Source organism: Halichoerus grypus, chromosome 1 (genome assembly GCF_964656455.1).
Source record: "Halichoerus grypus chromosome 1, mHalGry1.hap1.1, whole genome shotgun sequence".
Taxonomy (NCBI): Eukaryota; Metazoa; Chordata; class Mammalia; order Carnivora; family Phocidae; genus Halichoerus; species Halichoerus grypus.
The window spans coordinates 137,030,728-137,058,035 of NC_135712.1; the positions used below are offsets into that span (position 1 = coordinate 137,030,728).

At 39.6% G+C, this 27,308-nt stretch overlaps 2 long non-coding RNA genes across 4 annotated transcripts in view; one reads left to right on the forward strand and one right to left on the reverse strand.

Moving 5' to 3' along the window:
- Positions 1-1,599: 1,599 nt before the first annotated feature.
- Positions 1,600-2,870, reverse strand: LOC118529591 (uncharacterized). 2 transcript variants are annotated; one of them, XR_004914201.2, is made up of 2 exons: positions 1,987-2,870; positions 1,600-1,849 (listed from the first exon to the last, which is right to left on the reverse strand). It is a non-coding gene; the product is annotated as an uncharacterized LOC118529591 (long non-coding RNA). The 2 variants fall into 2 exon arrangements; XR_004914202.2 differs by having other exon boundaries at positions 1,600-1,905.
- The window catches only part of LOC144381864 (uncharacterized), a 39,808-nt gene continuing 14,168 nt past the window's right edge, over positions 1,669-27,308 (forward strand). For both annotated transcript variants that reach the window (XR_013447904.1, XR_013447905.1), the window contains exons 1-2: positions 1,669-1,773; positions 5,668-5,776. This is a non-coding gene — a long non-coding RNA (uncharacterized LOC144381864). The remainder of the gene's footprint in view (positions 1,774-5,667; positions 5,777-27,308) is intronic.

The window sequence follows — 27,308 nt, forward strand, 5'->3', positions numbered from 1 at the left end:
TTCCCCAGCCAGAGCCCCTTCACTGGGCTGGGGCAATCTCTTGGCCACTGTTGTCTTGGCTGGTAATGGCTCTTAGATATCCCCTTCCCTGGACTAATGCCAAGGACTGGCTGACAGCTGGGTACAAAAGCCTCTTCCTTTGTTTCAAAGTGGGACTAACACTGTGATGGAATTCATGTTCTTTGAGGAAGAGACTGAAGCCAGTCTCCAGCTGAGACCACATTCTGGTTCAGCTTTCCCACCTGCCCTATCCTGCTTCCCTCTCTTTTCCTGCAAGCACTTTATATGAAAATGGTTTCAACAAGAATCTTGGTTATAGACTCTACTTCTAGGGAACTTGACCTGAGACACTTAATTTTAAAGTCAGACAGTTCTGGATTTGTATCTAAATTCCCTCAATTAACTATGTGACTTTGTGTTGACCGGAACTAATGATGCCCACTTGGAGGGTTTGTTGTCAGAATTAAAGGGACTCTGTGTAAAAGCCCTCAGCACAGCGCCTGGAGGAGGGTGGTGTGAACTGTCCAGAGCTGCCTTTGATCTTTTCCTGACTTGTCCTTTGGCTTTGGGCATGTTAATGTTTTCATGCTGTTTCCTCTGTGGGAACTCTGTGTGTGTCTAACACCAGGCTACCTCATCAATAACTGGGAGTCAGAAATATTTTTTCCAGTGGTAATGTACTTGGCAAAATGTGGAGCCCAGCCATAAAGCGTAAGGAGCACTAATTATACAACTGAGCGTGGAAATGCCCTGGGAGAGAAGTGTCTGGGAGTTCAGAGGCCAGGAGAGATGGGGGTGGTCCAGCCAGAAGCCTTCCTGGGACTTTCTCACCCAAGCAAGCAGCACTGTGAACGTGAGTATTTGGATCTATAAATCTGGTCTCTCCAGGTCCAGGGAGCCCACAAACTGGGAGGCAGAAAAAGGTGGGAGAGAGTTGGATCAGCTTCATGTCCCTGGCCCGTCTTTATCCAGAATTCCTTCTTGTCTTGGAGGGCTGGACTCCATTGTCACCTCCTCATAGGGGCCTTCTTTAAATGCCCTCCCCCATCCCATGGCCCATTTATTCATTCCCCAGCACTTACCACCTCGACGCATTAGCTTGCCTAGGTATTTGTCATTGTGCATACTCCTTGTCTCTCCTGCTAGCACTCCTAGAGCATGGGAACTCAGTGTGTCCTGTTCACTGTACACAGTAGGTCCTCATTAAAACTTGGTTTTGGAGCCATGGGAATTCTCATAAATTGCTAGTGAGAGGTAAATGGGCATAGCACTTTGGAAATCTCTCTGGCCGTATTCAGTCACACTGAACATATGCCTTCCTATGACCCAGCAATACCATGTCTAGTTATTTATCCACAGAAACACAAAGGTGTCCACCAAAAGACATGTACTAGAATGTTCACACCAGCACTTTCTGTAATAGCCACAAAACTGGAAGCTACCCAAATTTCCATGAAAACAGAACAATTTGTGGTATATCCATACAAGGAAATATTATATAGAAATGAGAACCTTCCACCAGAGGCCAAAACATGAATGAATCTCACTAACACGATGACATGATGTTGAGTGAAAGAAATCAGACACATGAAAAGCACATTCTCTGTGATCACATTTATATAAAGTATAAAAACAGGCAAACCCAATCCTTGTGTGAGAAATCAGGATAGTGGTTGTGGGTGGATGGATGCGGGTAGTGGCTGGAAGGAGCTGAGCTGGGCATCGAAGGTGCTGGTCCTGGTCTGTTTCTTGGTTTGGCTGCCGCTTACACAGGTATATGCAATTTGTGAACATTCATCCAGCTCTGCACCGTGCACCTTTTATGTGCACCTTTTATGTGTACTTCATACTGCAAAATGTAAGACTTTACATTTGCATACTGCAAAATGAAGAATTTACTTCATACTGCAAAATGTAAGAATTTACATTAAAACAACTGCATGGGGTTTTGCCCAGAAGAGTGTAGGAGCTCTCAATAACATTTACCTTAAAAATAAAAATGTACCGGGGGCTTGGAGCCCTGGAGTTAGGCGCTCACTTAGCGGAGATCGGTCGCACCTGCCGGTTCGCCCCGCGCAGTGCCAGGTCAGCGACGGCGCTAGGCCTTAGGGGGCCGCCTGAAGTTCAGCCCAGGAGGGTCCAGTTCGAGATCCGGGAGGGGCCGTCCAGCGCTAAGTCCGTCTGCAGGGCGGCAGCAGGGCTCCAGGAGCTTTAGCGCCGGAAACACCAGAGAGGCGAAGACCAAAGACCCGCGCGGTTCTGGGTCCTGGCGCCTAAGGGCACCTCTTGGAGCCCGCGGGCACCCGACGGAGTTCGAGGCGCTCCCCCTCCGCGGTGGTCACGGCCGCCCACGTCGGCTGTCGCGGGGGCCGAGGTCCTGGACGCAGGGGCTCGGGGAGGATTCCAATGTCGAGAGGAAGTTCAAGGCTCGGCTCTGGCACCGGGCTTCGTCACCGCCGCCGCCAGAGGCTTGGGCTCCCGCCGCGGGAGGGCGGGGGAGGGCGCCTGTCCCGGAGTAACCCCGCCGGGAGGAAGGGCGGGCAGCGGGCGGCCTGCCCTGAGGACGGCCAGGCGGAGGGAGGGGCGGAGAGTACGACAGGCTAGAGGGGGGGGGGGGCCCACGAGTCGGGCGTCTGGCGGGGGAAGAGTGGGAGATTCCCCCACGAGTACAGAATCTGGGACAGGGAAAAAGAGTGGGGGTCCCCTGAGAGCCCGAGCCTAGAAGTGGGGTATGGAGTGGGGACCTCTAAAGCCAAAGCCCGACATTGTTGGAAAAGGAAAGAGAGAGAGAGCTCCTCTTCCCCCATCCCAAAACTCGGGGAGGTAAGGGAATGGGGGACCCCGCGAGCTCAGGACCTGAAGATGGGGGAAAGAAGTGGCCCTGTGAGCTCTGGAACCCAGAGCCAGGACGGGGGTGGGCGGGGTGTGCGGGGAGATGCGTGGAGGAGACAGAGGTGGGGAAGTGGGGGAGGGGTATTAGAAAAGAGTCAACAACAGTCACGGGATGACTTTCTGAGTCGCCAGGTTTCTCTTTAATGACCCTGGGCTTTGAAAATCAGCACCTGCCTGTGCTTGAGCGCCATCTAGACTGGCGCAGGCGCTGTGATATTTTCATAGGCCTGACTTGACCTATGCGCATGGCCGGCCTCAGTGGCCGGCAGCTCCTGTCCGCGAGAACTCCCCTCTACCTGCCAGGGCTGGAGGGGACGCCCAGACCTGGCCAGAGAGGCTTACAGGCTCCATGAAGGGAGCGCTCTCACCTTCTGATTCACCCCTCATCTGTGCTCCTCAGTCAGGGGTGGGGAGTTTGGTGGTGATGGGGAGGAGCTGCCTGAGCAAGTGGCTGCAACATTAGCACACCCTAAGTTTCTTTGGAAACATAAAAGTTTCTCTTTCTTCGGCTCTAGTCCACTGCTGCCCTCCCTCCCCAAAATTACCCCCACCACCCCCATCAGTGTGAGGGGAGAGAGAGGACCGATAGTCAACAAGGGTAGCTGATTCTGTTTGGCAGCTTAATTCTGGAAGTATCATCAGATGGCCGCTTAATTTCCCAGTCATCACAAAGGAGGCAATCCTATTTTGGGTTTTTCTGAAGTGATTGTAATTTTCATCTGGGCAGCCAGTGATAACTCCTGAAAACACCCTAAAACAAAGGAGGCTGCAGGAACTGGAGGGCCACAGAAAAAGCAGCTCACAGCTTTTTCTCAGGGGCTTGTTTCAAAGACCTGTAACCTATAGGTTTTGTTTGCTTTTGGGGGGCGGGGGGAGATTTCACCAATACATGTCTCCTCTATTTTTACCCATCTCCTTTACGAGGTCCTATTTTTACTTGGCCAAAGAAAAGTAATCATCTGCCTGTATTATACACTCAGATTTTCCCCTTAATTACAAGTTTCAAAAAAAAGACAAAAATGGAAAGTGTTGGAAACTAGAAACTGTCTAGAAACTAGAAACTAAACAATAATAGTATAAAAGAAGGGTACTGGACTGACTTTTGGGAGACCTGGGACCTTTCTCTGCCACTAATATGCTCGTCAGGTGACCTTACCTTTCTGCCTCTGTTTCTTCAATAAAATATAGGTGTTATCATAGGTGACCCCAGATCTCAAAGTCTGCTCCTCTTAAGTTTCTTTGGGAGAAGACTAAAAAAATTGTTGTAAATAAATTCCCATCAGGTGTATGGCTTCATATTGAATACCCTTCCTATTTTAAGCTGGGGAGAAGATGTATGAACATACATTTTCTCATTCAAATCCTTTTTATCCTTTCATGATGCTCAAAGTGCAGTGCTGATGTCTGTGAGGCTTTGTGTTCAGTTTGTACCATTTGCAAACACAGGATTATGGTGGAGTGGAAGGAAGAATGGCTACAGGATTTCTTGGACCTGACAATCTCACACTTCTCTTTCCATTTTCACTCCAATTAGCACACAACTTTTAAAAGTTGGCCTAGGCACAACAACACTTTCACACATCCATACTAAAATCCATGCTAATCTTTCCCATGGGATGTAATTCAATTGAATTGACATTCTAATAAAATACTGGCGAAGACACAATCACAGTTTGCCTGCAATGCATAATTAACATAGCACTAAGCAGTTGCTTAAACCTCCGATAATGGCTTCTTCTATATTAGTTACGAGATGTCAGAGTTTTCATTCCTGGATGTGAATAGAACATCATCAAGCTACTCTGTTTAGCAAAGCAGGTTGTGATCTTAGTTTGTCATTGCTAGGAATGCACTAAAATGTAAATCTGCTTTCAGGTTGGTCTTGAGCAATTACTTAATCATCCAAACCTGCCTTCCAATTTGCATTTTCTGGTCATAGCTGACCAAGTCCCCTCTGCTATTTTCAAATCATTGGCACAGATATACATTGGCTTGGAGGTTCTTTGAATCTACTATATATGGCGCTTGAGAAATCATAACTATTTTTAAAAGACTAAAGACAGGAGAAGTTGCCTTAGATAATGAAAATCAGATTTTGCTGTTGTTTTGGTTCCAAAGTATTTTATACAGATAAAGTAACCCTGATTTAGCATTAGCACTGATAACAGGCTATAGAAATAGGACACAGTTTGTGTTCCTATATTTTACTTAAAGCTGATTTTATTTTATTTAAAGTTGATACTTTTAGGTTATTAATTAATCTGCAGTAAATTGAATAATTCCACCACTGATAGTTTTTGTTTTATGGCCAAGAAGTTCTGAAATTGTCATGGAGCTGGAGAGAAAGAATGGTTCCTTTATGGATTCCCATACGTTTTAGGTGAAGCTTGGGTAGTTGTGCACTGCCTATACTGTGAGGGCATTTTTAGGTGTGCCCTTTAGCTGGATCGACTCACTCCTGTGGCACGACCTTTTTAACATTGTACATTTGTGATATTAATAATCTCTGACTTTAGGAATAGAGTACCTCAGAAAATAAACGAAGCTTATTATTGGAGCTGGGAATGGTCACATCATTCATTGGGGCTCAAGGCATTCAATCACTGTTGACTTACCCATGGACTGTAAACTTGATCTATCCTGCAAAGTGGAGGCAGGTCCTAGGTACCCAGACAAGCAAGGTGGGGGAGGACTGAATCAGGAAATGTATTCCACAGGAAACGTGTTTTTCTCTGAACAGAGCTGTGTATTTAGGTATCATCTGCTCTTCGGCAGGCGAAACAAGATGGCACTCACCACTCAAGACCAGGAACCAAACAGTGATGCGGGAGAGCGAGGTCCTTGTCTCACGGAGTCAGAGAATGAATCTCACGGACAAAGGAGAGTGAGTAAAGCGATAGAAGTTTATTAAGCAAGGATACAGAAAGTTCTCAGGAGTCAGAGGGGTCCCGACAGGGTTGCCACTGAGGGCTTTTAGGGATGGTGTTTTATAGAAAGCAAACCAGTGAACTTAAATCTTTTTAACATCTCTGTTGATAGCACCATTGAGTAAGGACTAGTGATAACACCTTCAATGGCTTACTTCCTTTTTAGGGTCCGGTAATTCTTGGTTGGTCACAAGTAGCTGTTACAACAAGACCCCACCTCTGACACCTAGGATAGGATGGTCCGGTTTGTTCCCTTATCTCTGGTTTCCCTTCATCTCCCACATTTTGAATTTTGTGAGCCTGATCCCATGGCCTGCTACCTATCTCTCCCTACCTAGCCCCACCTGTCCCTTACTCAATAGGAAAGAATCCAGGTTAAGTAGCTACAGGGCTTTTATGCTTAATAAAATTCACACGCATTTTTATCGAAATTCTTAGGATTCTCCTTATTTTGCTTTCATATGCACTTTGGATTTAAATAAAGCACACAAAAATGGCACCTCGTTTTGGCTGTCTTGAGGAAAATTAGGTCACGGAGACAGAAGGGGAGCACATATATCTGGGAGCTGTGCAGAGTGAACAGTAATGGAAGAAGATTCAGCTCAAGGGAGAAACTACATAGAAATATGAAGGTGCAAGGTTAAGCTAGACCTTTAATCAACTGAAAATTTCTCATTTGTTTTATAGTTGAGAACTCCTGACCCACCAGGTGGAGAGTACTTTAAGATGTGAATCCTGGTTCTCTATAGCTGTTTTAATTAGTCAGGGTAGGTTGAGGCAACAAGTAGACCCCCAAATAAATAACGACACAAAGAACAATCCAGGGAAGTTGTTCTTGGCTGGGGTGTGACAATGGCTGTCTTCCTTCATGCAGTTATTCTGGGACTCTGGCTTTTCCTCTCTGTGGCTCCTCCATTCCATAGGGACTTGTCATCTTTTGCATCTAAGTGTAAGGAGAAAAACAAGGTGGAGAGGGCACTAACTTCTTAAAAGCTTTGAGCCGCCAGTGGCGCACATAATTTTTACCTTCTGCTGGCTAGCGCTCAGCCATGTGCCCCCACCTCCCTTCGAGAACCCGTACAGTTCTAGCTGTGTAGCAGAAAACAAAGACAATGGGTCTGTGGCGGACAGTAGCAGCCTGGGCTACATCCTGTTGTTCCAAAGGCTCTAGTCGTAATAGTTAATATTTATTAGTGCTTTTTATGTGCTGAGGGCTCCAGTTACATTTTTCACTTAATTCTCACAAAAACCCTGGGAGGTAAGAAAAAGCATTCCCATTTTACAGATGATGAAACTGTCTTTTGGAGAGGTTAAAAACAAACAAACAAACAAACACTTGCGTGAAACAGATCGGCAAATGGAAAGCTAGGATTCACACGTGAAGTGCTGTTTGTCTAGAGGGTCAGGATTCCTCTCCAAGCTAGAGAATTGGCATGGATGAGGGCAGGCAACAGCTCCCAAGAATCTGCACCACTTTTGTAAGGAATTGCTACCCGTTCCTCCTTTGCCAAGCCTCCCTTCGGAGCTGCTGAGAGGAGAGAGGCTATGGAAGAATTGGAGAAGGGAGGTGATTAAATCACCTTAAATCTGTTTTAAAATCTCCTTTTTCAAAAGCTGTTTTGTTTCTCACAATGCTTGACTCTGTGAGAGACACTAGCCCCTTTTTGGAGCCCGCTGAGTAACAGAATGCAACTTCTAACAGACTGGCTGGCTTGCTAAGGTAGCAATTGTATTTAAATTTCAGTATCAGTAACACTAGCTGGAACCACGGAAAACAAAAGGAAGGAAGGGGTATCAGGGCACATTTCCACTCCTTCCACTGCCCTGGGAGCTAGAAATGGAAAGTTTTGTGTGACAGAGTTTATTTTTGCAACTTGAAATTTTCCTCTCTTTTGAAAATTAAGGCAGCCTAACTAAGCCTTATATTTGGGCCAATATAGCAGTAAATTTATGAAGTGAAAAAGTGGAGGTTTTCATGGTGTCATAAGCTCTCCCACACTGAACATAAATTTATTACTTAGACTACTCCAGATTTAAGTTTTATTATAGAACAAGTTTGTTATGAACAAATTAACTTTAGATTTTAGAGTTTTTGAAATTAAACAGCAGCTTGTAGCGTCCATGCAATTTCTTTTTCTTTTCTGGCAATGGTACATCCCGAAAACAAATAAAAATCACGGTCTGAATATCAGCTGCAAGGTTTGTGTGTACGTGGATGCAGAAAGTTAGAAAACATCCATTTTTAATGAAGCCAACTTTTTGAAATTTAGAATTTAGAAATCTTTTTAAATGAAGCCTATATTTTTGGTTATTATTTTTAATCTATAACGATGCATATGTATCCATAAACTATGAAATTCCGTTGGTAAAGATGCAGGCACAGGACCAAAAGCATTCTTTAAAGCGGTTTTCTAAACTTCCCCACGGAGCTCTGTTTATCCTGACCTGGCCAGGCTACTGCTTTTCAATGCAGACCTTCTTTTGCAGACAGAAGTACAGACTTGCTGAGCTGAGCCAAATCTGTCTATCCAATTACTACTGGGTGAGAGAGCTGACTGTAGCTTTAGGCGAAACCTGTAATCTGTAAAACTCTATAGTATCAGTGACAGCCTAATGACAGGGAAGGACCAATAGAGTATACACAGATGCACGGTTCCCTCTACAAATAAGCCGCTTCGAATCTAACACCAAAGAGCAACCCTGGAAAAAAAATCATGCTAATATGCCCACAATAATTTTTAGATAGAATGATTTACAAACAGAAACAAAGTCAGCAATGCATTGCAGGTCACTGAGCTGAGCTCTAGTTTGGATGCTTTTATTACCTTTCGTAATACCTGATTTAGCTACTCTTAGTCTCAATATCTAACTGTTTTAGTGACTTTATAATGTTTGGTAAAATTATATTTTGCTAAAATTCATGTTTGTAAAGAGACTGAGGTCAGGGATGATATTTGATTATATTTTATCACCCAAAATTCAATAAGGATTTCAATTTAAGATAAAAAGTTAATCTCTACAAAAACATAATATTGAGTGAAAGAAGCCAAATACCAAAATTGCACATACTCCGTGATACTATTTATATGAAATACAAAGGCAGGCACAAATTTATCTATCTTCTTTGAGGTCAGGAAAGGGAATATCTTTGGGGAGAGAGGAAGGCCTAGTGGTTGGGAGACCAGGTTATCCTTGGGGATGCTAATAATGTTTTATTCCTTGACCTGGGTTCTGGTTACACAGCTGTGTCCATTGTTCATTTTGTGATAATTCATTGAGCTGTGCATTTATGATTTGTGTCCTTTTTGGTATGTGTGTAATAAGCCAATTCAAAGTGTTAAAAATGTTAATTTCTACAATGTTACATTAGTGTCTGAAGAAGGAAGGGATTAATGAGTATGAGCATGGATGTGGCAACTTTGAGCCCAGTATTAGCTTTTGGCTCTGTGCCTGCATTAGTCACAAAATACAGAGCTAGTCAAAGGTTTTTTTTAAAAGAAATTGAGATTACTTCCCATTTTTTAGTTTTTTAAAATAATTCCATTTTCTATGGAAAAAGAAAATTGGTTTAATCTATATTGGATTGCAATGGGAAGGTGAATTCTTTTTTCTCATGCATGGAACTACAGGCAAGAATAAAATCAGGGCAGGGAATACTTAAAAGGATATTTTAATTCATGTTATCAGTATATCGTATAAGAAACCTAAAACCTTGTAAGCAACGTTTTGCTGGGCCTAGCATTTTTAGTGCTAATGAAGTTTCATGGCCATTATCATGACCATCTGGTAATCAATACCTGGGATATCTGCTCCAGTAGAAATAAAAAACCTGGTAAAATGTTTCCATTTATAGTTCTTTTTTTTCCCTTTTCTTTTCTTTCTTTCTTTCTTTTCTTTCTTTTTTTTTTTTTTTTTGGTAGAGGTGGGAGCAGATAATAGATAACTTAAAATGTATGTCTCCATAGTCCAGCAGCCATTTCAGTGTTTAATAGATAATGGCTTAACTTAATTTTTTGTTTGTTTTAATTTCTTTTCGGATAACAGCAAGAAATTCCATGTGAATTTAGCCTGATTCCATAGTGGTGAGGCAAATGCCTTTGTTCTTAATTTTTTAATTCATTTTACCAATGTTTATTGAGGGATTTCTAACAGAAAGGCCATGGGGAAACAGTGATGTAGGAAACATGGGCCCTGCCTTGAGCTTATGGTCTAAAAGGAATATTTAATTATTCATTCGACAAACAATTTTAAGTGGCTACTCTGTGCTAAGCTCTATTCTAAGTTCTGAGGATCTTGAGAAAGAGAGAGCAACATTATAAAAATCCTTGTCTTCATGGGTTTACATCCTACTGGGGGAAGACAAACAATGAACATAATATTTGAATAAGTTCTCTATATTTAAAGTGTGTTTCTGGGGCACCTGGGTGGCTCAGTCGTTAAGCATCTGCCTTCGGCTCAGGTCATGATCCCAGGGTCCTGGGATGGAGTCCCGCATCGGGCTCCCTGCTCAGCGGGGAGCCTGCTTCTCCCTCTCCCACTCCCCCTGCTTGTGTTCCCTCTCTCACTGTGTCTCTCTCTGTCAAATAAATAAAATCTTTTTTTTTTTTTTTAAGTGTGTTTCTGGTAGACAGCATATACTAGGATCTTGATTTTTATCTGGTCTGATAATCTCTGCCTTTTCATTGGAGTTTTTTATATTATATATGTATATATATTTTATATTATACTCTCCATCAGTACACATTTCCTACAAGCCAAGACATGCTCCTACACACTCATCAAAATCAGGAAATTAACATTGATTTATTATTGTCACGTAATGTCCATACCTCAATCAAGTTTTGCTAGTTGTCCCAAAAATATCCTCTATATAGAGCAAAAGGGTCCACTTCAATATCATCTGTTGCCTTTAGTTTTTACGTCTCTTCAGTCTGGAAGACTTCTTTAGTCCTTCCTTGATTTCCATGACCCTGACACTTTTAAAAATAAAGGTCATTATTTTGTGGAATTGTACTTTGATTTTTTTCCTCCAGTGTTTTCTCTTATGGTTCATTGGCAGCAATTTCATAGTAGTCATGCTGTGTTCTTCTTATTGTGTTGTATAAGGTGACACACAATTTTCAATTTGTCCCATGACTGATGATGTTCACATTGGTTACTTGGTTAAGAGGGTGTCTGCCAACTGTTAAGTTGCTTTTTTCTTCTTCATAATTAATAAGTACTTTATGGGGATGTACTTTGGAGTCAAGCAAATCTCCATTTCCTCATAAGCTTTGAATTTCATTTATTTATACTGTATAGATGCATGGTTTCTCATTGTAATCAACAAGTTATAATCAATGATTGTCATTTGCTGCTCGAAATTATTTTGCTGGCTTTCAAGTTAGCTTCTGAGTCCTTTTGACATATGCTCCTATTCCTTTGACCACTTCCTTGTTTTCTGGAACAACAAAAGCTCTAGGTTCATCTATTTTCTGGGCCAGTCTTGGAATTAGTTATTTCTCTCTTTTCTTGTAGTAGAGGCCTTCTTTGCTCCTCTCAGCCTCTGATTTCAGGCTGCGCCCTTCTCCTGTGGGGACTCCTCCTTGCCTGACTTTCATAGTTACTCACATATTTTCAATTTCCAGTGCTCTTTGTCGCTTTATGTAGATCTGACTTTCCACACAGTATCGTTTCCCCACAGCCTGGAACTCTTTTAACATTTCTTGTAGAGCAGATCTGATTGTGGAAATTCTCTCAGCATCTGTTCATCTGGAAATATTTTTAGCCTGCTTTCATTTTTGAAGGATATTTTTTGCTAGATATGTAATTCACGGATGACAGGGTTTCCTTTCAGCACTTTGTCGATGTAACATTGTCTTCTGGCTTGCATTGTTTCTGGTGAGAAGTCACTGGTTATTCTTACCACTGGTCCCCTGGAATGTGTCTTTTCTTTTCTCTTCTTTCTTTTGGTGCCTTTTAGATTTTTTATTTTTGCATTGGATTAGAATGTGCCTAGATGTAGTCTTTTTTTTTTTTTTCTTTGTTTCTTCTTGATTTTTAAAATATTGCTTAAGGTTAATTGAGCCTTTTTGATTGGTGGTTTTGTATTTTTTTCTCAGCCGTTCTTTTTTCAAAAAAAAAATGTATTTTTTTCTGTCCCTGTTGCTCCCTCCTTCTGCAACCCTATTTGCAGGGACACTAGCCTGCTTGATATTTTCCCACAAGTCGCTGGCTGGTCAGAATTCCAGTGAGCTCCCAGCTGTGTGCCACTCTGGAATCTATGTTCAGCTCATTGTTCTCTGACACTTATTTTCTTCCAGGCTTTGTGGAGTCTTGCCCTCAGGTGCACAGCCAGTTTAGCTTTCAGTTGATGACTAATGGGAACCCCTGTGAACATGTCTGGAGCTCTTTCTCTGTGCAAACGTCTCCTCTCCAGAGCTCTTTCCTGCAAATTCCAGTCAGCTCAGCAGCTTGGAAGTCCAGTCTCCTCAGTTCAGCAAGACCACACCATGCTCTGCTTGGGCTGCACCTGCCGGCACTATAGTCTGGAAGGTGCCTCCAGGCAGAAAGCCAAGGCTATTGTGGAGCTCACCTTGAAATTTTCCTTCATGTAGGGATCGTAATGTATGCTGCCGGTTGTCCAGTTTCTGGAAATATTTGTTTCCTATATATTTTTTCTAGTTTTATAGGTGTTCATGTCAGTAGTGCTAATTTGATACCAGTAACTCTGTCATGGCCAGGAGTAAACCTTGAGTAAATTCTATGGTATGTCAGAAGGTGACAAATGTTATGAAAAACAAACAATAGATTTAGAGTAAAGGGATGGATAATGCTGGGTGAGGGAGGTATGATTTGAAATTGCAGATCAGGAAATAGGTGTGACAATTTAGCCTGCTAAGTTCAAGTAGAGTACTTTAGATGCCTGAAGAAGGGACATCTAAACAATTGGGGGTATCTGGGAAGTTCAAGCACAGGAAGTTATATCTTGTCTTAAGACCTGAAGGATTAGTAGGAGCTAACTGTACAAGGGGGTAGGATATGAGAGTGTTGGCATGTTTCCCAAGGTGCCGGAAACAGAGTATTTTAAAGATTCAGGGAGAGGTGTCAGAGCACAGAGTGAGTTTGGCAGAACAGAAGTAGCTTTTTATAGCTGTGGTGATATTGTATGATAAAGCAGAGAACAAGTCGTGGAGGCCCTTGCAGGCCATACTGAGAGGTTTGCACTTTGTCCTATGAGCCTTGGAGAACCATTAAAGGATTTTAAGCAAGTATTAAACTTGATCATAACCTCTGACTCCATATCCCCATGTCTATGAAATCGAGCATGTTAGAAATAATGGCATCGATTGTTTCTTTTATAAATGAGTCCACTTTTTACACAGTGTTCAAGTTTTGTATCCACATCAAAAGGGAATGTCAAATGCCTAATATAAGAGGTCCTTAAAAAAAAAGGGGAGGTCCTTGAAAAGATAATGCTTTTCAAACAAATTTGTGGGTCACATATTTTCTGAGAGGTAAAATGACCTCAACATAATAAAGAAAATTGATGGGGAAACTCTAAAAACAGAACACAAAGCTTTTGTTTTCTTAATCATCACCATTAAAAGATGTAAAATGTTGAATTATAAAGAGGGCAGTCAATTGAATTATGCTATTTGTTAGTACATGAAAAAAATCCGAACAGAGTGAATAAAATGTTTATACTGAAGGGTTAGTAGGATCACAAAAGAAAGAGAGGAATAGACTAAAAAGAAAGCCAGCAAATGAGAAATCAGGTTTTTAAAAAAAAATTTTTTTTATTTCCATGCCAGATGGGCCAGATAGAAAAACAGTTCCTTTTTATTTTTTTGGTATTATACTTGATTCAACTCAATTCAACAAACATTCACTGGGTTTCATGCTAGGTACTAAGGACTAAGACTCCGTTTTCACACCAAAGGCATTTATAAACTTTTGAGGAAGACCGAGCTTCTAATTATTTGTTACAAACTGCAGGATGAAATGAATGACTTCCATCTTGATTTGGGAGCAAGAAAATGTGAACATTTAACTGTATTAAAAAGCACACAAAATAAATGCCACAAGAGAGGTACGAAGAAACTCCAATGGGAGACATAGGGCTAATACATTCTGAATTGAGGAGACAGAACTTTCGCAGATGTAAAAGGGTTTGGGCTATATCAAAGATTGTGTGGGATTTAGATAGTTGGACAGGGTAGAAAAGTTATTCCGGGAAAGGCATGGAATAATGGATGTGCCAGGCATATTTAAAAAGTTGAGCAACTTTTTATGTACTTGTTGGCCATTTATATGCCTTCTTTGGAACAATATCTATTCAGATCCCAGAACACTCAAGTGTTCTTGAGTGGTTGGAGCTCAGGGTGAGATTATTTTGGTGATGGCGGGAGACGCTGTTGCCCCCGTTCCCAGAACCCCGTTAGTAGGGCATGCATCCTCCTCCCAGCTGAGTGTGGTGTAGCTGCAATGAGATAACAACTGTACCCTTTTTCAAGAACTGTCCTCAGTGAATGGGAGCCATCTCAAGAGATAGTTTAGCCCCTAGTCAGTGACTGACTGGCATGGGACAAAAGAACAAGCCCCCTTTGTCTCAAGGTGAGGTAACTGGTGCAGCTCATGCTCTACAGCAACCGGTGGGACCAGGCTGAAGCCAGACTCTAACTGAGACCACATCCTTGCTTAGTTCCTTCCCCTTCCCTATCCCTAAAAACAGCTCAGAAATATAAATGGCCAATAAACACATGGAAAGAAGCTCGACTTCCTTTATAATTACAGAACTGAAAATTAAAACAAAGATAGCGTATTTTCCTATTAAACTGGCACTTTGTCAAGTATATTACATATTTAGAATTAGCACTTTGTCACAGGTATTCCATACACATGCACTTTTACTCCTTTGTTTGTCGTTTCACTTTGTTTAGTGCATCTTTGCCTGAAAAAGTGATAAAGTGTATTATTCTATCAAGTAGAACAAATTTTGCCTTTGTGTCTTCTGAGTTTTCACTTGCTTTCTTCTAGTTACTTTAAAGTCTCATTAAAAAAAATTTAAGGGGCGCCTGGGTGGCTCAGTCATTAAGCGTCTGCCTTCGGCTCATGTCATGATCCCAGGGTCCTGGGATCGAGCCCCGCATCGGGCTCCCTGCTCGGCAGGAAGCCTGCTTCTCCCTCTCCCACTACCTCCTGCTTGTGTTCCCACTCTCACTGTCTCTGTCAACTAAATAAAATCTTAAAAAAAAAAAAAAAAAAATTTAAGCCTTTTATTGTTCTGGAATTAATTTTGTTGTAAGTAATTAAGTAGTAATCCAGCTAACTTTTCCAACTGTTACTCTACTTTCAAATACCTTTTATGAAATAATCCATCTTTACTCCATTATTTAAAAATTCCATCCTTATTACAGACTAAATCCCCATAGGTATTTGGATCTGTTTCTGGATTCTGTTTCATTGCTATGTCTGTTCATTCCTCTACCAATATGATACTCTTTTAAATACTGTAATGTTAAATATTTTAAAATGCTGACAGTGCTTGTTACTTCTCTCTTTTTGGGTTCTCGTAGCTATTTTCACATATATATTTTTCCGGGTGAACTTCAGAGTTATGAAGTATTTTAATTTTTATTTAAAAATTTTTCTCCTTTTATCCAGTTTTTTTGAGGTATATTGATAAAGAAAATTGTACAATTTAAAGTGTACAATGTGATGATTTTATATACATATAAATTATAAAATATTTACCCCAATTAAGTTAATTAACATATCCATCACCCCACATAATTACCTTTTATTTATTTTTGTTGTGATGAGAACCTGTTAGATTTACTCAGAAGATTTCAAGTAGACAGTTTAATATTATTAATTATAGTCACCATTTTGTACATTAGATCCTCAGAACTTACTCATCTTATAACCAAAAGTTTGTACTCTGACCAACGTCTCCCCACTTCCCAGGTAACCACCATCCTACTCTGTTTCTTTTTTCTTTCTATTTTTTTTTCTACTCTGTTTCTACGAGTTAATCTTTTTTTCCACATATAAATGAGATCCAACAGTACTTGTCTTTCTGTGTCTGGCTTATTTCACTTAGGATAATGCCTTCTGGGTTTAGCCATGTTGTAACAAATGGCAGGATTTCTTTCCTTTTTTTTTTTAAAGATTTTATTTATTTATTTGAGAGAGAGAATGAGAGACAGAGAGCATGAGAGGGAGGAGGGTCAGAGGGAGAAGCAGACTCCCTGCCGAGCAGGGAGCCCGATGCGGGACTCGATCCCGGGACTCCAGGATCATGACCTGAGCCGAAGGCAGTCGCTTAACCAACTGAGCCACCCAGGCGCCCGGATTTCTTTCCTTTTTAAGGCTAAATAATATTCCATTGTGTGTGTATGTATATATATATATATATATATATATATATATATACACACTACATTTTCTTTATCTACTCATCCATCAATGGATACTGAAGTTGTTTCCATATCTTGTAAAAATGCTGCAATGAACATGGGAGTGCAGATATGTCTTCAAGATACTGTTTTTGTTCCCTTTGGATATATACCTAGAAATGGAATTGCTGGATCATAGAGTGGTACTATCTTTAATTTTTTGAGGACTCTCTATTATGTTTTCTAGAGTGGTTGCGCTAATTTACATTCCCACTAATAGTGCATAAAGTTTCCTTTTTCTCCACATCCTTGCCAACATTTGTTATCGCTAGTCTTTTTGATAATAGTTGTGAGATGATATCTCATTGTGGTTTTGATTTGCATTTCCCTGATGATTAGTGATGTTGAGCAACTTTTTATGTACTTGCTTGCCATTTATATGCCTCCTTTGGAACAATGTCTATTCAGATCCTTTGCCAATTTCTTAATTGAATTATTTGACTTTTTTGCTCTTGAGTTGTATGATATGTATATTTCTATATCTATCTATATCTATATAGTTATATATATAAAGTTCCTTATATATTGTAGATATTAACCCATTATCAGATACATGGTGTGCATAGCCATGATTTTTAAAGCCCTGCTTCCTTCAGTCTTAAACTTCTTTATTTCTCATTGGGATCTCATTAAATTTAGAAATTCAACTTTTAATATTCTTTTACATTATTGACATTTCCTATAAAATATCATGATATATCTTTCTACTTATTTATCACCTGTATGGCCCTCAGCAGAAGCTTGAAGTTTTTTTTTTTTTTCCTTCTCTTTTTTTGGGGTGTGTATGTGTTCTACACGTGCCTTTTGAGATTTATCCATAGACTTTTGCTATTATGGATAATACTTTTAAATCCATTGTATTGTGTGCTTAGTTATTGTTTGTATAAAAAAACTATTGACTATATATAATTACTTTGTAACTATTTTACTGGGTTCCTACCAGGTTTTCTTCAGGCATAGGGTTTTGCTTTTTTGTTGTTGTTCTTTAACACGTGAATTGTTCAACCCTCAAAAATCAGATATATTCAGTCTATTTAAATGGTTTAAAAACAAAAAGAAGAAACACTACGAAATTCCATTTGCAAAGCCAGAAAACACTATTCGATAGATAGTTCCTCCAAAGGAAACCACAGATCAGTCTTATTTGTGAATATTATGCAAAACTACTGAGTGAAATCTTACTGTTTCTAGGTTTTTCCTTCTGTTGATAATCTCAAATTTTGCACACATCCTGGCATATTACCTACAAATACGCATTGTTTGGTGTTTGCAAACAATAGTAAACTAGAATTTCTTTTCTTGTTCCTGATATCAAGGGAACTTTTCTCATTTTTCATTATTTTATTTTATTTTTTTTAAAGATTTCTTTATTTATTTGAGAGAGCGAGAATGAGAGAGAGTACATGAGAGTGGGGAGGGTCAGAGGGAGAAGCAGGCTCCTCGCTGAGCAGGGAGCCCGATGCGGGACTCGATCCTGGGACTCCAGGATCATGACCTGAGCCGAAGGCAGTTGCTTAACCAACTGAGCCACCCAGGTGCCCCTCATTTTTCATTATTAAGCATGATGATCAGATGAACATCAGTATCATGTCAAGGAAGTATCATTCACTCCTATTTTTGCTCAGAGTTCTTTTTTAGGTAGGAATGTAATTTGGGTTGTATCAAAGGTCTTATTTAGCATTATTTGAGTTAATGATTAGAATGTCTTCTTGTCCTATAAATGTCCTATTTAAAATCAATAAAGTTCTGTATATGAAATAATTTTTTCACTCTTTTTTTGGGCATTTTAATTTTTGACTGTATTTGCTCATATTTTATTTAGTGTTTTTAGTTTCCACAAGTGAGATTGATACATTGTTCTTTTGTGTTTTGTTTTATTTTGGTGGGTTATCTGTATCAGGTTTCTTATCAGAATTTTGCTGACTGCAAAAAAGTATTTGAAAGGTTTCTTCCTTATGTTTTGGAAGAGTTTAAATAGTTGGGATTTATCTGATCTTTGAAGGCTGAAAAAGTACACTTCCCCTGACTCCTTTTAAAAAAATCTATACTGGGAAAACTCTGGCAGAAAGCCCACTGAAGGTGAAATAGTTGACCTTGGGTATTGGCTTTGCAGTTTTTTTTCTTCTTTGTAGAAATTGGGGGGATTTTTGAAACTCATTTTATCCTAAATAGTAGAGAAATAATGGAGAGAAAGGAAGGGAAAGAGGGAAAGGGGAAGACAACTTTCTATGGGATGAAGGAAGTTAGTGAAAGTGTCAGCAGGAAGCTCATTGAAGAACCTATTGTACAAGCCCAGGAAAGAAATGCTAAGGATATATGTATTAAAGCCGTGGCCAAAAAGGAGGTGATGAACAGAGCTGAGTCTGGATGAAATAGCAGAGGGAGAAATTATAGAGATAAGAGAGAAAAGAGAGGTGAAGTCAGAACCCAGGGCAGTTCAAGCACTTAAAAGGCACTCGACCATTATATGTGGATGTATGAGGAAATAAACGTAAGTAATATGTGCCTAGAAGCTCAGCTCTCAGCACAGTACACTGGAGGAAATCATCAGAGATGAAGTTGGAAGAAAAGCGACCTAAGCCAGGACAGAAGGGAGCTTCAGAAAGAGGAGATTGGTCATCAAGAGAAAGGCTGCACGGAGATATTTTAGGATTCGCAGGTCATTGGCATCTTCTGAGAGAGCCATGTTATGGTGGGGAATCAAACCATGAGTAGACGGGAGGGGGGAATAGATCAAGTGAAGGGAACAAGAGCCATACATGCCACTTAAGTAGCCTCAGAGTAGGGAGAAGGTTTTTCAGACAGGGAAGGAATGGTGGAACAGGGAAATTGGGACCCTGTCGTCTTGGCTAAGTAGACTAGCTTGCTGTTGCTTTAGGTTACTTTGGCCCCTAGAATTGCCAATTAAAAAATGAAATTATTTCGCTTCTTACATTGGATCCAGCTGAATTAGTAAACGCACCAGAATAACTCAGAAATATTTTTTCCCCCCATCATCTAAGAAAAGATCTCCATATTTGTCTGAAATATCAGGGAAACAGCTATTTATGAACTTTTTAGAATTCTGATTGTAGGCAGTCTATTTCCTGGGGAACTCTTTATTTCTGTTTCCCTGTTTTCTTCTTAGCAGTCCCAACTGTGAAAAGTTAACGCTAACTCCTCCAAAACAAATAGAACACTATCTGCATACCTTAAAGTTGAGAATTCACTCGCCTTATTGAGAAGGGAAAACAAAAAAAAGGGACAAGTGTTTTGTTTCTGGAGAGCCAAGCTCCCTGGCAACTGTGCTCATTTTTCCAATTCCTCATCAAATGGCAGGCCTCATCTTGGCCTCTCATTCTGAAAGTGTCCTGTCTCTGGAAGTGACATGGCTGTCATTTGGGGAAGTGCAGCCTTGGTCACTGACCTTGCATTCCTAAAAATGTTTTCCAGTGAAAGTGATTATGTCATTTAGAAATAGAAAAGGCTACCAGTATATATGTTTCACATCTGAGACTTACTGGAGGTAAGATGTGTAGCACAAGCATAATAGGTTCACAGTGATTATGTAGGACTTCAGGATCACCTGAAGGGGGGGGAGGGGGATAGCAACTTAAAACTATAGAATATAATCATCTACAGAACATAATTAGCATTATCCAGAGAACAGCTGCTGGTGTTTGTGAAGGTCTGATACTACTCCAGTGAAGGGTCATTCTTTTCCCAGTTGTTGTCAAAGCAAGCCAATGGCTTCTGGGAAGACAGTTTGGCAAGTTCTTATAAAACTATAAACAAATTACTACCATATGATCCAGCAATCACACTCTGGTATTTACCCAAAGGAATTGAGAACTTATATCTCCACAAAAACCAGCACATAATTGTTTAGAGCAACTTTATTCATAATTGCCAAAACTTGGAAACAATCCAATACCCTTCAGTAGGTGAAGGGATAAATCCACTGCAGTACATCCAGAGAATGGAATATTACTCGGTGCTAAAAAGAAGTGAACTCTCAAGCCATGAAAAGACATGCAGGAAACTTAAACGCATATTCCTAAGTGAAAGAAGTCAATTTGAAAGGTCATCTACTATTTGATTCCCAACTACATGACATTCTGGAAAAGGCAAACTTATGGAGGTAATAAAAGGGTCAGTGGTTGCCAGGGATTGGAGAGCAGGGGAAGGGATGAACAGGCAGAGCACAAAGGATTTCTAGGGTGAAAAATGGCCTGTATGATACCATAATGATGGATATATGTCATTATACATTCGTCCAAAGTCATAGAATGTACACCACCATAAGTGAACCATAATGTAAACCGTGAATTTTGATTATGCCATGTCATTGTAGATTCAACTGTAACAAAGGTACCACCCGGTGGGGAATGCTGTGCATGTGTGCAGGCAAGGGGTGAGTGGGGAACATGGGGAATGTCTGTACCTTCCCCCCAATTTTGCTATGACCTTAAACTGCTCTAAAAATAGTCTTAATGAAAAAACAACAGATTGTAATATTTTACTAGTGATCTCAGTCTTCAGAATAAATATGGTGTCACTCTTCATTTCCCCTCACACAGAGTTTTGTCCTATTTCAAGACCCTTGAGAACATGTCCTGACATATTCACAGAGAATGAATTGAGGGGAAAGGGATAAGGGTGTTCAAAGTCTACTCCTTTTTAAAAAGTTGGTTGAAGGAAGTATATATGTCAGATACCCCTTTCTCATAGGATGTTTGCAAAGCTGATGGATGCACTTTGGTACTTTGCCTTTTCAGACTCTTCCCCCATTGAATAGACTATATCCTCATCTTACATTTTGGGTGTTGCGTTTTTTGAAAGAGTACACTGGAGTTTTTTAAAGATCAAGAAATATTTGTAGAATGTTGATGATGGTGAAGGGTGAAATACAAATTTTTTTTTTCTGTTTATAAGCTTCCCTTCTCTTCTGAGATATGGGATCTCCTCTATAGACTTTGAGGAATAAATAGCTATTTATTCCATTCGAAACCTCTGTCAAAAATAAGAATCTGTGGGGGAATTTTTTTATCTTTGGAGTTAAAGAGAATTGATTAGAGGACATGAAACTAAATATATGATGGCTATAAAACCTTTTTATTCCCTTACATATATAGTGGATAGTAGTTGGATTTTATGTCCGTGGGATAATCAGGATTTAAAAAATAATATGAAAAACAGAATTTTTTTTCTTACAGAAACTGCCGACTGGTTAGATAAGATAAATAACATACATATATATTTTTGGAAATCATGTCATTAAAATGTGAAGGCATTTTATTTTCCTGTATAAATAATGGTTCAGGGTACATGCACTGGGAAGGAATATGTCCCCTAAAATTTCATATCCTTCCAGGAACATTATATGAAAATAGGGTTGTTGCAGATGTACGCTAAGTTAATGTGGAGGTTATACTGGAGCAGGGCAGTCCTTAGTTCATATGACTGGTGTCCTTATAAAAAGAAAAGAAGAGGCTCAGATGGATGATGGCCATGTGAGGACACAGATGGAGATTGGAGTTAAGCTGCCACAAGCCAAGGAAAGCTTGGGGATACCAGAAGCTGGAAGAGGCAAGAAAGGATCTTCCCCTTAAGGGTTTAAAAGGAGTGCGGCTCTGCCAACAGCTTGATTTTAGACTTCTACTCTCCAGAACTGTGAGAGAATGAATTTCTATTGTTTTAAACTATCCCAGTTTGTGGTACTTTGTTCTGGCATCCCTAGGAAACTACTACACCACTAAATCATAATGCATATATTGTAAAAGTCACGACAAATGCCCAAATATGGGGAAATGAGTTAGTTCACTGTGGTATATCAATAAAATATTTTATAGCCTATAAATCTGACAAATGTGTGAACTTTGGAGATACACAGAGAACTCTGCTAAATAATAAATAGCAATCATGTGGTATGTACACGATGATTACAATCATATAAGAACCGCATATGTATAACAATAGAGGTTTAGAAAAAGATCTTTATTATATAATTGGTAGAATACAGTAAAAGATTTTTTGTTTGTTTCTTTTAATAAAAGGAATAGACATTTGATTAAGTCACAAAAATAGTTTAAAATAAAAGTCACTTTCGGTTAAATTGAGATTTCAACCAAATATGATTCATGCATTAGCTTAGTGAATTTTTTCTCTTTGTTGTTTTAAAGCCTGATCATGCAGCATATATTTTAAAATGAGGCAAGTGGTTCTTTAAGGACTTAGAATATGTGGAAGATTTCAAGATCTATAGATCATACTGACTCTAAAATGCTGAACTTCCTGCTAACTGGGGCTAAAACAGACTTTAAAAAAAATGTCATGGCCAAACAGTGTGGAAAGCAACAGGCATAGAAGCTTACAGCTTTTTCTGCTTGTTTTTGTAGATTTTAAGCTATAATTAATACTTCAAGCCCACAAAATTAGCGGGATTGGAGGGCTTGGCTTCTAGAGAAATATTTGCAGTGAAAGTTAAGAAGCTGGTGAAACATCTTATTAAGCTAGCCCATCCATATAAATACCATAGTCTGCGTTGTGATGAAATCCTGCTGGAAGCTTCTGAGTGAGCTTTCAGAGCCACAGTCAATTTTCATTATATAACCAGGGTTGGCTGTTTTTCAGGCCCAGCTGAACTCTTTGTGCAGGAGTATGGCCGTTTGGCTTTTCTAAAAAATTAATAAAAAAATATACATATATACTAAATATATAATGCATATGTATACTAAAGGCTGTTTTTGGAAATCAGTTTGTTATTTTGCTGAGTCTCAGAGGTATCAACGAGTGGCCAATTTGGGGCGCCTGGGTGGCTCAGTCATTAGGCATCTGCCTTCGGCTCAGGTCATGATCCTAGGGTCCTGGGATCAAGCCCCGCATCGGGCTCCCTGCTCCACGGGAAGCCTGCTTCTCCCTCTCCCACTCCCCCTGCTTGTGTTCCCTCTCTCGCTGTGTCTCTCTCTGTCAAATAAATAAATAAAATCTTAAAAAAAAAAAAAAGGAAGAATTACAATACAATCTAACACCAGAAGGAGTCCTTGCCTTGATGATTATACTGACAGTAAAATGCAGTTGTTATTTATTTGTATAGCAAAACAGGAAGTCATTCTTTAAGTGAATCACCCATTAAGAGTCAGTTTACATAATGATTTACATCTTCTTCACAAAACCACCAGTATGTAAAAGTAACGAATGCCGTCTGAGTTTTCTAATAAGATTTTTCTTTTTTTCTTTTTTTTTTTTTAAAGATTTTTTATTTATTTATTTGAGAGAGAGAGAATGAGAGAGAGCAAGCACATGAGAGGGGGGAGGGTCAGAGGGAGAAGCAGACTTCCTGCCGAGCAGGGAGCCCGATGCGGGACTCGATCCAGGGACTCCAGGATCATGACCTGAGCCGAAGGCAGTCGCTTAACCAACTGAGCCACCCAGGCGCCCCAAGATTTTTCTTTTTGACAGACAATTAGAATCATGTGGACGTTTGGTACATCCACAGTACAAATAGTCAAATCATCTACCTAAGCGTTTTCCAAGAAAAATGCTATTGATGAGAGAAGCAATGCTAGCAAAGGGTACTGTCCTTGTTGTAGATTTGGTCTTCTGTCCCAACTTGGGAGGCAATCTTTCAAATGGCAGTGTTTTGTAATCATCAGTGCAACCATCTCATGGATTCATTTTGGTAAAATCTCTCTAAGATATTGTCTTAGGAAATGCAAGCTCAGTAAGAATAAGTAAAGCACCATAGTGATGTAGGAAATGTTGGGGTTTGGAACCGATGGCCAAGAAAGAATTCTTGAGCTGTCTTCGGTGCAAAAAATATTATTAAAGCAGGGGGACAGGAACTGTGGACAGAAAGAGCTGCACTGGGGTTGTGATGGGTGACTGATTATAATACTTTCAAGTTGGGAGGGGATTAGGGATAGCGTAAGTCTCTAAGGAATTTTGGAAACAAGGTTTCCAAGACCTTGAGTGGGCTAGCTATTGTTAGGAAAAGGTCATTTTTAACATCTGGGCACCTGCTGATCTCCCAGTGGAAAGTTACTCTACCTGTTTCAAGGACTTGTCAATGGGCCATAGGCAGTAAGGAAATCTAATTTTCCTTTGCCTTTGTTTCCCACATCAATAGAAGTAGAAGGAAAAAATATTCACGTGCATTTGAAAAAATAGTCAGACATTTTCTAACCTATGGGTGAAAACAATGGCCCCTGACATTCCAGTATAAAGTTCCCAACTGGATACTAGTTGTACATTGGTAGTAAAGACTTTGGACAATTCTTGGTGGGCATATATCTTCTGGGAACCTTTGCAGGAATGGCTTGTCTCTACAGGCAGCTGAGGGAGGTCCATGAGTGAAAAGTTCTTGATCTAAAAGCTAATAAGCCGCCCTCATACAAAGAAGAATCTGAATCATCAAAAGACATTTTCTAGGTAGGGATGCAATCTCAAAATTAGGGTTCTTGATGTGAGCATGTACAATTGTGTGTTTCTTTTGAATAGCTCTAAATATAAATAGTTTCGGGCCCTTTACCTAATGTTAAGATGATTGTTATTATCCTGGTGTTAGTTTTTACTTTCTCTAAGTAGGCTAGATGCTCCTAAGAATACAAAGATAAATAAAAGGAGAAAATTGCCTGCATTTGCCCGGATGCCTGTCGTGTAATGACCTCACTGATTTTTTCCCATTTGAAGATGCTGTTGCTAACGTGGTGCCCCCTTCTGCAAACGACATTAAGCAGAGCTTTAAGAATATGTCTTGTTATGAAGGATGATTTTACTTGATTGCCAGGAGAGATTTTTTGGAGCAGACAGTTACTGGACTTTTCATATTCTCCCAAGTCATGCAGCATGAAAAGTGGGCCATTTCCTCTTGGTGTTTTGTAACCTAAGAACTTTTATTATTTTCCTTTATTGGCAATTTCTGGGAAAGGTGGTTCTGAAACACATTTTGTTGGTCATCTAAACACTATTAACTTCAGGTCTGACAATTCCATAGAAAGCTTATGGACAGCTAAGACACATGTAATTTTTAGTCTCTCTCTGAGACTTAGGGAGCTTTACTGCTGTCCACCTTGTCTAAGAGCCCACAAAAGGGTAAAAGGCAATGTGTATACTCCTCATGCAGGTAAATTTAAGTGAGATGGTGTGATGCTGATGGGACATGGGCCTCCCTCGCAGGATGTCATTTTTTTAATTTTGTGTTCAAATAGATAAGAACTAGCCAGGGAATGGCATCTTGCCATTTAAGTCAGAATTTAAGAATGTTCCTGTTCTCTTAGTCTAATTAACTCTTGAACAACAAGCTATTTTCACATTTTTGGCCGGGTCTATGTTATGGTAAGTAATGAATGGTGCTGGTCAGATGATTCTGAGCAAACACTCTGCGTATCTTTAGTATTAATAAACATTACAGATATCTACCAACATAATTTATTGCTAACTGAAAATAAACAACTGTCGAATCCCAAATACTTATTCTAAATGGACTTTTTGAGATAGGGGATACAGAGCTATTCCAGGCTAACATTCTCATATTGCATGTGAAGAATTTCAAGTTCATCATTAGCTAGTTTTGCCCTGAGTCATAACGATAATTATGATGATGTCAGTGAACATTTGCTGGGGTTATGTACCAAGTCATGTGCTTTCCAGGCCTTATTTTATTTATTCCTCCCTTTAGCCTTGAGAAGTCTGAATAATCTGCAGCAGAAATAGAGAATTGTAGATTGAATTGTTATTTATTTTACTCTTTACTGAATTAGGGAATCCTGAAGTTGAAACGAGATTAAAGCTTAAGAAAATATTTAATGAACGATCACCCAGAGAGCCATTCTTCTGGTTTGTTCTGTGATTTTTGCACAGATGCTGTTGAGTGTCCAGGCTTCTGTGGCAAATTTGAACTTGTACTGAATACTGAGGAAATGTGAGCGAGCAACTTCCAAGCTAATTTTTATAATAAATGAGGACACATTTTAGAAGTGAATCATCCCTACGTTTAACTAATTTTAATTTACACCCTTTCCCCTTGTTCCACTCTTCTCCATTAATGCATTGGTGCCTTTTAGATTTAGATAGTAATTTCACCAGTTAGCTTATTTAATTTAATGCTGCTGAGGGCATTTTTCCTACTTGATTCAATTTAACAAGTCACCGTGAAAGGAGTTTCAGCTAGAGTGACTGCTACATACTACTAATTAATACCTTGTGGCAGGCACTTTCCTAACTGTTTTCCAAGTGTTGTCTCACTTAATATTCACAGCAACTCAAGAGGTGATTTTATTATTATTGTTGTTTTGCAGGTGAGGAAATAGTTTCAAAGAACTTAATTAGCTCAAGGTCACATAACCAGGAAAATATGGGGATTCAGTATTTGAAATCAGTACTACTTAACTTCTGAGTCGTAACATCTGTTCTTTTCTTCATGGTCTCAGTATCTTCTCTGTTGTCTTTGAGAATATCAGTAGTAGTTTTTTTTCTTTTTCTTTTTCTTTTTTTTTTTTTAGAATTGTCGTTTACTTGCACAGTCTTTCTTCCAGATTGCTCTTTTCTGGTGGTTTTTGTCTCTAGCTTTCATGTTACAGGAGAGGTTCTCCACTCCGAGTATAATCAGAACAACCTAGGGGGCTTAAAAAAATAATGATGCTTAGGAACACCACAGACCAATCAAATCTAAACCTCTGCTATTGGGGCATATTTCTTCAAAGCTTGCTAGTTGATTGTAATGTCAAATCAGGAACAATCCTTGGATGTCTAGATGTCTGTTTTAAATGTGGAAAACTCAGGCCGAGATGGTTCAAATGGTTACATTCAACATTTAAGGAAGAGATAACACCAACATTATACAAAATCTTTCAGAAAATAGAGGACAATTGCCCTAATCAACTCATTTTATGAGGTCAGTAACACCCTGATATCCAAGCCAAACAAAAACATTAAAAATATATAAAAGAAAGATAGTTACACACACACACACACACAGTATGACTCATGAATATAAACACAAAGGATCTTTTTTTATTAATATTTTATTTATTTATTTTTTAAATTTTATTTTATTATGTTGTGTTAGTCA